This window comes from Hemiscyllium ocellatum, unplaced genomic scaffold, assembly GCF_020745735.1.
Source record: "Hemiscyllium ocellatum isolate sHemOce1 unplaced genomic scaffold, sHemOce1.pat.X.cur. R3, whole genome shotgun sequence".
Lineage (NCBI taxonomy): Eukaryota > Metazoa > Chordata > Chondrichthyes > Orectolobiformes > Hemiscylliidae > Hemiscyllium > Hemiscyllium ocellatum.
The window spans coordinates 399,764-409,788 of record NW_026867625.1 but is presented as its reverse complement, the minus strand read 5'-3'; positions in this window follow the sequence as shown (position 1 = coordinate 409,788).

Genomic DNA, 10,025 nt, shown 5'->3' with positions numbered 1-10,025 from the left:
AAATGCACATGAATTCATGGCAATCAGTAGATTCTACTTGCCAGATATGTTACTTAGCATAGAATTAAAATTTCACCATCTGCAGTTTGAAGATTTGAAAACAAGTCCCCATAGTGTTCGCTAAGTCTCTGAATTTTAACTCAGTGAAATAACTACTGGGCTCTTGCCTCCATGAAATACGTGGCACGCTGGGAATTATTGAGAAATATCTGAATTAAAGAGGTCCATCTATGATTCATTCTTACACTGTAGCTCCATTCCTTCAGATCCAAACACTGCTGAAAATGGGAACGACAAGACACATTCAACTCAGAAACCGACAGAAAGTTCTTCATCAAACAGAGCAGTGACGGCAGAAAACGGTAACAGCCAGCGCTGAATGGCTGAGAAGTATTCTTTACACAAAAGCAATTAATACGAGTGGGGTTATGTGCCAGGTAGTTTAGGCGGAGGGGAGAGTGACGTATTGACTATGAAAAGAGGTAAGCATTCACAAGGTTAGTGGTGTTCAGTGGTGTGATGCTGTGAATGAGTGTAATTGGAAACAATGAATGAGGGGAGTGAGATTAAGTGACTGAGGATGGTGGTGAAATGTAGGGACTAAGAGCAGTGGAAAATTGTGAGAGACGCAGCTGTCATGTAATTTCACGTGGAAAGTGGGATGTTGTGACTGAGGTAAATCGGATTAGTGGCTCATCTGTGTCGAATATCATGTCAGAAATTGGTTTCACGATGTTATTGAGCATAATGCCATTTAGAGATTGAGGGAAGCGATATGCAGTGTCTGAATGCGTTGCTTGTTCGAGACTAATTATACTGTGATTGAATAACTGAAGTGAACGGTAGGTGATGCGTCAACGAATCGATTAAATGACTGCAGTGAATCTGTTGGTACTGAGAGGAATGGAATTTCGTGAGTTAATGCACTGGGATATAATGACTAAGCAGACTGAGATACAGTGACTGAGAAATGTGGACCTTGTGACTGAGAAAAGTGTGATAGAGTGACCGAGTGAATTTGGATGTCAAGAACTATGCTATAGAACTGAACGCATTTGCAGTTCAGAGCATATGATGTTTCCTTCCCTGAAAGAGATTAATTAGCCAGTAGCGTCATTTTTCCAGCAAATGAACATGGTTTCTTGGCCATCAATAGATTCTTCATGCCAAATATGTTCTTTTGCATCGAATTAAAATTGCACCATCTGCAGTTTGAAGATTTGAAACCAGGTATCCAGCATATCTGAATGAACAATAGTGAAAATACTGCTGGGCTCTTGCCTCCATGAAATACATGGCACGCTGGGAATTAATGAGAAATGCCTGAATTTAAGAGTTCCATCTTTGTTTCATTCTTATACTGTATCTCCATTCCTTCAGATCCAAACACTGCTGAAAATGGGAACGACATGACGTATTCAACTCAGAAACCGACACAAAGTTCTTCATCAAACAGAGCAGTGACGGCAGAAGCAGGTAACAGCCAGAGCTGAATCGCTGAGAAGTAATCTTTACACAATAGCAATGACTAAAAGCAGCGTAATGTGCCAGAGCGCAGGTGGTTTAGGCGGGACAGAAGTGGTGGAAAGAAGGGAGTGGGATCTGCATTTTTGTATAAGGCGAGTATCAAGGCTGTAATCAGAGACGTACTAACTAAAGGATCACCCAGTGAGGTTTTGTGGGTGGAGTAGAGAAATAAGAAGGGGATGGTGACATTACTGGGGTTGTATTTTCGGACCCCAAATAGTCAATGGGAATTAGAGAAATAAATATGCCGGTATGTTGAGGATACCTGCAGGAGCAATTGGATTGTTATAGTAGGAGATTTTGATTTTTCTGACATAGACTGGGACTCCCATAGTGTTGAGTGATAGATGGTGTGGAATTTGAAATGTGCATTCAGAAAACAAAATCTGTATACAGAAGTCCGACTCGGGAAGGGACAAATCTTGACCGAATCTTGGGAAATAAGGCAGGACAGCATAACTATAGTGACGGAGGTGGAACCCTTTGGAACCTTTTACCCTCGTTCTATTCACCTTAAAACTGTTTATTAAGAAGGACGAAACACGTCCACAGAATCAAGGTCTAAATTGGGGCAAGGCGAATTTTGATGGAATTACACATGATTTGCATGATTTGATTCGAGTAGTTTGTTTGCAGGGAAAGGCAAGCGGAAGGCCTTTAAAAAGAGATAGTTAGAGTACAAGATCTATATGTTTCCTTGAATGTGAAGGGCAAGATTTGCAGGAATAAGGAACCCTGGAAGCCAATATGAATTGAGGCTTTGACCAGAAAAAAAGGAGACATGGCTCAGTTGCATGCAGCTGGAATCAAGGGAATTCCGAGAAGGATATATCAGAAACAGATGTTTACTGAGGAGAGAAATCATGAGGGGAAAGTGGGCACAAAATAGCCGTGGGTGAGTCGGTTATGGAGAATCCAAAGAGGTTCCTTAGGTGTATTAAAGGAAATAGAATAAATAGAGAGAGAATAGGACACATCGAGGAGTATAGTGGGCATGTAGATTTGGAAGTGCCAGAGATGGGCGACGTCCTCTACGAATTTATCTTCTTTATGTTTACGGTGGAGAAAGAGTTTGGAACTGAGCGAAATTAGTGGTCATGTCTTGGGGACATTCATTCCCAGCACAGAGGTGATATTGAACTTACTATAATGTGTGAATGTGCATCAAACTTCTCGTGCCGACAAAATATATGCAAGAAGAATTCAAGAGACCAGAGATGAAATTTCGGAGGACCCAGCTGGCAGTCCCTGTCTATGTCAGTCATGGGTGTGGTCACGGATGACTCGAGGGTAATGAATATCGTACTCTGCTTCAACAAGGACTGCAAATAAACATCTGGGAACTATAGACCAACAATCCTAACATCTGGAGTACGTAAGTTAATTGAGAAAATGCTGGGAGTTAATGTATGCATGAGTTAGGAAAAGCAGGATTTGATTAGGAGTAGTCAGCATTGTTTTGTATGTGGGAGACCATGCATCACAAATTTGTTCGAGTTCTTTGATAAATTAACCAGGAATGTTTTAGATGACAAGGTGTATAACCTTGTCTGTATTGATTTCAGTCAGGCCTTTCATAAGGTCCCACTTGGTAGACTGCTATGGAAAGTTAGATTGCATGGAATCCAGAGGAAGATGGCGATTTGATGCCTTGATGATAGGAAGCAGACCGGAATAGTGGAAGGATGCTCTTTGGACTGGAGGCCTTTGAGTCGTGGAAGGCCTCAGGGGTCGGAGCTGTGACCATTCCTGATTGCTTTCTCTATTAATGATTTGGATGAGAATGCACAAATCATGACTATTAAGTTTCCAGATGACACTAAAACAGATAGTGAGAATGTTTGGCAGCAGAACCTGAAACATCGGCGGAAGTGTGCTCAGAAATGGAAAATGCAGCTAAATATAGAGATGTGTGTGGTGTTGCATTTTGGAAAATCAAATCAATGTTGGATTTTCGTGGCGAATGGTAGGGCCTTAAGGAGTACAATGAAACGGAGGGATCTTGAGGTTCAAGTGCATGATTCTCTGAAAGTGTAGTCACAGGTAGACAGGGAGTTGAACAATGCTTTGGGCACATTGGTGTTCATCAGTCAGGGTATTGAGTATAGACGTTCGAAGCTATGTTGCAGTTGCACAGGACGTTTTCGAGGCTGCACTTTTGGGATTGTGTTCAGTATTGAGCCAAAGTCCACTGTGAGATTCTATTCCAAATCTGCTGCATCTTGTGCACCAGGTTGGGGCATCTCTCTGACTTACATCTCTCTGATAATGCCTCAAATTTCCTTGGTACATTCCCTCTCAGTAGAAGTACACGTTAATTCTGCGATTGAGACTGCCATGAAGATCAAAGCAATCACACTTCCAGTTAGATCCAAAAGTAGATTCCGGATTGAATTCAGGGCACTGAGTTTAAGATGCACGCACGAAAAGGAGTGTGCTTTTTTTGAATGAAGTTTGAGGTAAAGTAACTTTGAAAGGGACAATGAATTCACTGCAATGAATATATTGCATCGACTGCTGAGAATATGTTCCAATGATTATTGGGAATAGAGTATCTTTTTGGTGTGACTTGTGCAGTTTGACTGTTTGAAGTGGAATGCAATTATAGATGTCGCTGATTAGAGTTACTTGAACAGAATCCTATTCCTTTGATGTTCTTATTATGCAGTATGAATGGGTGATGCTTGCATTTTCTTAGAATGTGATCTATTGACAGAGAAAAGACCAATTGTTCACGGTTCATCTTTACATTGGCATAGACAGCTGTGATATCTTGACGTTTAATTTGTTGTGTTCCTCTCTCATGTGACTCCTAGATGTATCAGCTTTTCTTTCTTGCAGTGGCAAGACTTTCATCTGCTCTGGAACCTGTAGGTTTAAGAACTCCAAAGTCCACTGAGAAATCGTCCTCCAAATCCATTCCATAGTTGTAACATATAGTCCATCATTCTGATCACATCTCTCCAATTACACAGTATGCAGTGACCAAGTTAGTGGTGTACAGAAGTCTGGTGTTGTAACTGAGCATAGGTGGAAACAATGATTCAGGGGAGGGTGATTGAGTGACTGAGGAGACAGAGGTGGATTAACTGATGCTGTTGAAATGTAGTGAAGGAGAGCAGTGGAATATTTTGACACTGGAAGCTGTCAAGTCTTTGAGAAGGTGAGTGGGAGCCGTGACTGAGGTATATTAGATTAGTTATTCCCGTGTCTGGAATGTCATGTCTGAAATTAGTTTTACAGTGTGATTGAGGGTAGTGTCATTTAGACATTGCGGGAAGCGTTATGCAGTGACTGAGCGATGTGACTGAAGAAATTGCGTGTTTGAGTGATGGTAGTGTGATTGAATAACTGAGGCGAGTAGAAGGTGGTGTGTCAATTGAATGGATCAAAAGATTTAAGCGAATCTTTCGGCACAGAGGGGGAATAGAATTTCGTGAGCTAATGCTGTGGGATGTCATGACTAAGCAGACTGCGATTCAGTGACTGTCATGTGTGGGACGTTCTGACTGAGGTAAGTGTGAAAGAGTGACTCAGCGGAGTGTGATGTCAGTAACATTCCTGTAGATCTGATCTCACTTGTAGGCGAGAGCAGATGAGGGTTTCTTCCCAGAAGAAATTAATTAGCCAGTAGTGTAATACTTTTTCCAGCAAATAAACATGGTTTCATGGCCATCAGTTGATTCTTCATTACAGATATATTATTTTTCATCGATTTAAAATTCCACCATCTGCAGTGTGAAGATTGAAAACACATCTCCAAAGCATTCGCAGGTTCTCTGGATTAATAACTCAGTGAAAATACTATTGCATTCTTGCCTCCATGAAATACATGACACGCTGAGAATCATTGCAACATGTCTTAATTAAAGAGATCCATCTTTGAATCATTCTTATACTGTATCTCCATTCCTTCAGATCCAAACACTGCTGAACATGGGGACGACACGACATATTCAACTCAGAAGCCGATGGAAAGTTTATCATCAAACAGAGCAGTGACGGCAGAAACAGGTAACAGCCAGAGCTGAATCGCTGTGAAGTATTCTTTATGCAATAGCAATTAACACAAGCAGCGTATTGTGACAGGGTACAGGTGGTTTGGGCGGAACAGAAGTGGTGGAAAGAAGGGAATGAGATTTTCATTTTTGTTAAGGCAAGTATCACAGCAGTAATCAGAGATGTGACAACTGAAGGATCAGCCAGTGAGGCTTTGTAGGTGAAGCTAAGAAGTAAGAAGGAGATAGTGACATTATTGGAGTTGAAATGTGGGCCCCCAAATAGCCAATGGGCAAGAGAGGAACAAATATGCATGGACACTGGGGAGACTTGCAGGAGTAATTGGAGTGTTATAGTCGGAGATTTTAAGTTTTACGACATAGACTTGGACTGCCATAGCGTTTAGTGCTCAGATGAGGCGGAATATGTTAAGTGCTCCATCAGATGGAGAAACTGTATGATTTATATCTTTCAGATAATGCCTCAAATTTCCTTGATATATTCCCTCTCAGTCGAAACTACACATTAACTCTCCAATTGACACTCTCATGAAGTTAAAAACAATCTCACCTTCAGTTAGATCCACAAATAGCTGCAGGATTGAATTCAGGGCACTGACTGCAAGATGCACGCCCGAAAGGGAGTGTGATTTTTTTTGAATGATCGTTTGAGGTAAAGTTACTAGAAAGGGTGCAATGAAGTCACTGAAATTAATATGTTGCCCCACTGCCGGAAATATGTTCCAATGACTATTGCGAGTAGGATTTCATTTTGGTGTGACTTGTAAAATTTGTCTCTTTGAAGTGGGCTGCAATTGCAGATGTCGTGAATTAGAGTGCCTTAAAACAGACTCCTCTTCCTTTTGATGTTCTTATAATGCAGTAAAGACTGGGTGATGCTTGCATTTTGTTGTTCTAATATTGATGATGTGTCTGGGATTAGAACATGTATCCAGGAGTCTTCTCTATATTCAGACTGATGTTGCCAGGGTTGGAGGATTTGTTCTATAGGGAGAGGCTGAACAGGCTGGGATTGTTTTCCCTGGAGCGTCGGAGGCTGAGGGGTGTCTTTATAAAGGTTTGAAAAATTATGAGGGACATGGATAGGATTAATAGGCAAAGTCTTTTCCCTGGTGTCGGGGAGTCCAGAACTAGAGGGCGTAGGCTTAGGCTGAAAGGGGAAATTTATAGAAAAGAGATCTACGGGGCAACTTTTCTGCAGAGGTTGGTGCATGAATGGAATGAGCTGCCAGTGGAAGTGGTGGAGGCTGGTACAATTGTAACATTTAAGAGGCATTTGGATGAGTATATGAAATAGGAAGGGTATGGAAGGATATGGACTGTGTGCTGGCAGGTGGGACGAGATTGGGTTGGGATATCGGGTCGGCATGGACGGGTTGGACAGAAGGGTCTGTTACCATGCTGTATATAACTAATACTCTATGGTAGATATGATATCATGCCCGCCGTTATGTGATGCTCCTCTTTTCTGTAACTCCCAGAGATTCTTTTATTGTGGTTCCAAATTTCCAACAAGTCATGGAACTACAGGTAAAACAACTCCATCATTCTCTGAAAGATCGTCATCCAAACCAGGATGCACTCATATTCGGATTATACCCCAAATTTGATTTTTAAATCCTCGCTTAGTCGGACTGGATGTTTTCCAATGGGTATTTTTGTGACATTGAAAGCAATATCAACAATAGGTCTGACAGTTGGCTGTTAGGTTGTGATAAGGATTCTGTCTGTCCTTCAGTAAGTTGGTATGCAGTGTGGAAAAGGTGTTATGTACTCTGATACAATTTTATTAGAACAAGAGCTCTGAATTGTGAACCACGGCACATACCACTCAGAAGAACAGGTCAGACTGCAAACATGTGACTTCTGTGACGGAAATGAAATGAATTGACTGAGGAGAGAGTGACGTATTAACTAAGAAGAGAGGTATGCAGTGACTAAGGGAGTGATGTTCAGTAATGTGAATGAGTGTAGTTGGAAACAATGAATGAGGGGAGGGTGATTGAATGACTGAGGAGAGAGAGGTGAATTAACTGATGGGGTGAAAAGTGACTCAGAGCACTGGAATATTGGGACAGAGGAAGTAGTCATGTCATTTGAGGTGGAGATTGGGATGTAATGACTGAGGTGTGTAGGATTAGTGGCTCCTGTGTGTAAGACGTCATGACTGAAATTAGTTTTGTGACGTGATTGAGGGTAATGCCATTTAGAAATTGAGGGAAGTGATCGCAGTGACTGAGGGATGAAGGATACAGTGACAGAGGGAATTGTGTGTTCATGAATGATGGTACTGCGATTGAATAACTGAGATGAATGGAAGATGTGTCAAGCAAATTGATTAAATGACTGTGGTGAATCGGTAGGTCCTGAGGGGAATACAATTCGTGAGTTATGGCAGTGGGATGTACTAACTGAGCAGACTGCGATACAGTGTCTAAGATGTGTGGGACATTTTGACTGAGATGTGTAATAGAGTGACTGAGCGAAGTGGGATGTAGTGACGGACGTGAATGGAAATTGGTAGCTGGGTCAATGTGATTTAGTGACTGAGGCGATATGGATGTAGAGACTGAGATGTGTAAAACGTAGGGCTGACGTGCAGTGGATCGGAGTGACTCAGTGTGAATTGGGACATTGTGACTGAAGCATGTAGTGGCTGCAGGCAGTGGGAACATATTAAAGGAGATCCGCATGATGCTTTGACTGTGTGAAGGTGATGGCTATGGTGAGCCTTGTAGTTTTGTGGGAAACTGTTATCCTGTTCTTTCGGAAGGCCATATTTGTAATTAAGGCAGCGTGAGTTTTTCACTTTGTCAATCTTGTCTGTGACGTAGTGACTGCGATCATGCCGAGTACTCACAATTCTTCATGTTGAGAACGCCCTTCGTGATTTCCCACACTCCTTTATGTTGTGTTTCTCCTTGGTATTGCTTCTAGCCATGTGTTTTCATTCCTTCATTGCACTTTCAAATGTTTCAACAACTCGGGGATCTAAAGGTTTAAAAATTCCAAAGACCACTCAGAAATTTTCTTTCAAATCTTCTACAACAGATATTACGACTCCGTTGTTATCTCTCAGATTATTCCCCAACGTTGATTCTTAAGAAAGGAAAGAGAAGTACGGCACAGGAACAGGCCCTTCAAACTTCCAATCCTTTGCCATTCATCGTGCCCTCTCTGAAGTAAAAAACAAATCTTCATTCCTTATTTGATCTGTATTTCTGTGTTTACCTCCAGTTCTTATAACCATCCAAATGCCTCTGAAATGTCGCCCATGTCACTGCCTCCGTTACCTTTTCTGGCTGTGCATACAGATCTCCTACTCCTCTCGTCATCAAAAACTCCTTCGTACATCTCACCATCTCACAATGAGCCTGTGACCCCCCTTGTAATTGAAACAAAGAATAAAAATAATTTACAGCCCAGGAACAGGCCGGTTGGCCCTCCAAGCCTGAGCCTATCCAAATGTACTGTCTAAAACTGTCGGTCAATTCCTAAGCATCTGTATCCCTCTGTTCCCCGCCTACTCATGCACCTGTCCAGATGCATCGTAAATGAATCTACCGTGCCTGCCTCTACCACCTCTGCTAGCAACGCGTTCCAGACACCCACCGCCCTCTGTGTGAAGGACATGCCACGTGTATCCCCCTTAAACTTTCCACCTCTCACCTTGAAAGCGTGACCTCTCGTTATGGAAACCCTCACCCTGGGAAACAGCTTGTCTCTATCCACCCTGTCGATACCCTTCATGATTTTATAAACCTCAATCAGGTCCCCCATAATCTCATTTTATCTCATGAAAATAAACTTAACCTATTCAACCTCTCTTCAGAGCGAGCTCCTTCCATACCAGGCAACATCCTCGTAAACCTTCTTTGCACCCTGTCCAAAGCGTCTACATCCTTTTGGTAATATGGCGACCAGAACTGTACACAGTATTCCAAATGCTGTACAATTTTAACATGACTTGCGAGCTCTTATGAGCCTGTGTCGTATGAGCCGTCCAATGAAGGAAAGCATCCACTCAAGTCTCCCAATATATGATTAGACTTACAGTGTGGAAACAGGCCTTTCAGCCCAACAAGTCCACACTGACCCGCCTAAGCGAAACCCACACCTCTACATTTACCCCTTACCTAACACTACGGGCAATTTAGCATGGCCAACTCACCTGACCTGCACATCTTTGGACTGTGGGAGGAAACCGGAGTACCCGGAGGAAGCACGTGGAGAACGTGCAAACTCCACAGAGTCAGTCGCCTGAGTCAAGAATTGAACCCGGGTCTCAGGCGCTGTGAGGCAGCAGTGCTAACCACTGTGCCACTTCGTAACCACTCTGTCCACCTGTGCAGCAACACTCATGGTACTATGAACCTGCACTCGCAGATCTCCCTTCCCATCAAATTTTCCCAAGGCTCTTCAATTCATCATATTATTCACTCTAGAATTAGTCTTGCCTAAATGCACCACCTCACATTT